General features: G+C 42.0%; 1 pseudogene; it reads right to left on the bottom strand.

Annotated features, from left to right (window-relative positions):
• Window positions 1-694: 694 nt before the first annotated feature.
• On the bottom strand, window positions 695-1,285 carry LOC148120174 (N-alpha-acetyltransferase 50 pseudogene; annotated as a pseudogene).
• Window positions 1,286-3,881: the final 2,596 nt, after the last annotated feature.

Here is a 3,881-nt window from a genome sequence, read left to right as displayed (position 1 = left end):
TAACAGCATGAAAGAAGGAAAAAAATAAAAAACCAAACCAAAACAAAGAACATCTGCTAACAAGCAACCCACTCATCAGTTAAATAGCAGTTTAACTCAAATACTTTGATCAAAGTCTTATACTACCTACACAAACTGCCCCAGGAATCAGCAAATAGAGAGAAAAACTGCTTTTAATAAATAAGTTTTTTAGTGTTTTCTCACAAGGGTAACAACGGTCCAACTCCTGGGAGTGCTTGAAGGACGAAAGGTAGAGTGAAGGCAATGTCAGGGATTAGCATCCCACAGATAGTCTTTAATACTCAAAGTACCACAAATACACTAAGCTTGTCTATGAATTAGAGAACAAGATATTGCTGCTGCTTCTTTTTGCCTTTTGAAATAAACAATATTGTAGGCTCTGCCCTTCACTGTGAAAGCAAGATGATAAAAATATAGCTAAAAATTGCAAACATCTGACACCCAATTTTGGGTGTCTTAACTGTATACATCTTAACAGTTAAGATGTTGTATACATCTTAACTGTATACAAACCTATCTTCTCCTGCCTTCAACCTAACCACCTCACAAAAATAAGAGAACTAAACAATCCAAACATGATCGTGTTTAAGAGTTCTTGAAATTATTAAAAACTTTAAGAGGAGAGAAAGGAAGAATAACAAGGGAGGAAAGCTGAAGAAAAGGGGTAGGGGAATCAATGGGTCTTTCTTTATTTGGCGACAAGCAAGTGCAAGAAAGTTCATTTGTAATTTGTTCAGTTGTCTGTCTTTTGTGTCTCTGCATTCTGACCAGATGGGACTTTGAGGTTTTTCTGAAGCACATGAGCATCTACAGGTTCTATCCTCTTACAGTAGTTCTTCTTTGTCTCAATAATCTCAAAGCCAAACTTCCTGTAGAAGTCAATCGCTGACTCATTGCTGATCTGGACATGCAGATAGATGTTGTCAAAAGTGCCATCTTTCTCACAGATGTGTAGGACATGATTTAGCATTTTAGTTCCTATTCCTAGTCTTCGGTAGGGTGCAAGGCATCCTAGTGTCATGATGTAAAGTCTCTTTTGATTCTGTGAATGATCCACCCTGCAGCACACCGCACCTATAGCTATATCGTTGAAATATGCAAGTTTTGCTAGCTCGCCAACCTCTAGCACATCCTTGTAGAATTTATCATTATAGCTGACTGGAAAGATGACCTGGTTCAATCTCTTCAACTGTTTAATATTGTGTGGTGTCACAGCCCCCAATTCGATCCGGCTACCTTTCACCTTCCCCGCCTGCTGAGGCCGTCATTACAGCCGCGACCAACGCATTGTCCTCGACACCTGGAGCACTCCACGCCCTGCACTCAGGCCACTCGACCCCACACGCCGGCCTCTCGGCGGAGGGAAAGGGCACCGAGGGGCCGAGGAGGCCACAGAAGCCAAGCCGGGCCCCAAAGCTCCGGGTAGACACGGGAAGGTCCTCCGCCACGCTGCTACCATCACTCCGCCACACATGTACACGGGACACTCGGTTCCCACCCTCAGCTGCCGCCAGCCAGACCCGCCGCCGCCTCGACACCCATTTATGATAAAGGTGTTGGAGAGACTGGGGATACAAGGATCATACCTAAATATAATAAAAGCAATATACAGCAAGCCGACAGCTAACATCAAATTGAATGGAGAGAAACTCAAAGCCTTTCCACTAAAATCAGGAACACGACGAGGCTGTCCACTCTCTCCATACCTCTTCAATATAGTGCTTGAAGTTCTAGCAATAGCAATAAGACAACAGAAGGAGATCAAGGGGATTCGAATTGGAAAGGATGAAGTTAAACTTTCGTTATTTGCTGACGATATGATAGTGTACATAAGCGACCCCAAAAACTCTACCAAAGAACTCCTACAGCTGATAAACACCTTTAGTAATGGGGCAGGATACAAGATCAACTCCAAAAAATCAGTTGCCCTCCTTTACACAAAGGATAACAAAGCAGAGAGAGAAATCAGAGAAGCATCACCTTTCACGATAGTCACAAATAGCATAAAGTATCTTGGGGTTACTCTAACCAAGGAAGTGAAAGACCTATTTGACAAAAACTTTAAGTCTTTGAAGAAAGAAATTGAGGAGGATACCAGAAAATGGAAAGACCTCCCCTGCTCTTGGATTGGGAGAATCAACATAGTAAAAATGGCAATTCTACCAAAAGCAATCTATAGATTCAATGCAATCCCCATCAAAATCCCATCAAACTTCTTCACAGACCTTGAGAGAACAATAATCAAGTTTATATGGCAAAACAAAAAACCCAGGATAGCCAAAACAATCTTATACAATAAAGGAACTTCAGGAGGCATTACCATCCCTGACTTCAAACTCTATTACAGAGCTACAGTATTGAAAACAGCTTGGTATTGGCATAAGAACAGAGAAGTAGACCTATGGAATCGAGTAGAAGACCCGGATATTAACCCACAAACTTATGAACACCTAATTTTCGACAAGGGAGCTAAAGGTATACAATGGAAGAAGGAAAGCATCTTCAACAAATGGTGCTGGCATAACTGGATGTCAACCTGTAGAAGAATGAAAGTAGATCCATATCTATCACCATGCACAAAACTCAAGTACAAATGGATTAAAGACATCGACATTAATCTGTCCACTTTGAACCTGATAGAAAAGAAAGTGGGAAGTAGTCTACAAGATATAGGCACAGGAGGCCACTTCCTAAGTAGGACCCCAGTAGCACAGACAATAAAAGAAACAATGAATAAATGGGACCTCCTGAAACTGAGAAGCTTCTGTAAAGCAAAGGACACTGTCAGTGAGACAAAAAGGCTGCCTTCTGACTGGGAGAAGATCTTCACAAACCCCTCATCAGACAAAGGTCTGATCTCCAAAAACTCAAGAAACTAGACACTAAAACACTAATTAACCCAATTAAAAAATGGGGTACTGAACTGAACAGAGAATTCACAACAGATGAACTTCGAATGGCCAGAAGACACTTAAGGTCATGCTCAACCTCCTTAGCGATCAGGGAAATGCAAATCAAAACTACTTTGAGATACCATCTTATACCTGTCAGAATAGCTAAAGTCAAAAACACCAATGATAGCCTATGCTGGAGAGGATGTGGAATGAGGGAAACACTCATCCATTGTTGGTGGCAATGCAAACTTGTGCAGCCACTGTGAAAATCAGTGTGGCGGTTTCTCAGGAAACTGGGAGTCAACCTCCCTCAAGACCCAGCAATTCCACTCTTGGGAATATACCCAAGAGATGCCCTATCATACTACAAAAGTATTTGTTCAACTATGTTCATAGCTGCACTATTTGTAATAGCCAGAACCTGGAAACAACCTAGGTGCCCCTCAATAGAAGAATGGTTAAAGAAGGTGTGGAACATATATACATTAGAGTTTTACTCAGCGGTAAAAAACAATGACATCTTGAATTTTGCATGCAAATGGATGGACATAGAAAACGCTTTACTGAGTGAGGTAAGCCAGACCCAAAAAGAGGAATATGGTATGTACTCACTCATAAGTGGGTTCTAGTCATAGTTAAAGGTCTTTGAGTCTATAATTTGTGATCCTAGAGAAGCTAAATAAGAAGGTGAACCTGAAGAAAATCATATAGCTATCCTCCTGGATAGTGGAACTAGGCAAGATTGCCAGGCAAACTCAGATGCATGGCGGTTGAGGGGGTGGAAGTAAGGGAAGATGGTCAGGGAGAGGGGAGAGGGGGAGGATTGGGGAAGGCTTGGGGGAATGGGAGGGGGGAGGGAAGAAGGATGGTTGGGGGAGCAGGGAGGTTTATATCTCAGCTAAGGGATCCATTTTAGGGTTTGCAAGAGACTTGATTCTGGAGGGGTTCCCAGTAAAAATAAATAAA

Source organism: Myodes glareolus, chromosome 12 (genome assembly GCF_982192425.1).
Source record: "Myodes glareolus chromosome 12, mMyoGla1.1, whole genome shotgun sequence".
In the NCBI taxonomy this organism is placed as follows: Eukaryota; Metazoa; Chordata; class Mammalia; order Rodentia; family Cricetidae; genus Myodes; species Myodes glareolus.
This window is presented reverse-complemented; position numbering and strand designations above follow the sequence as displayed.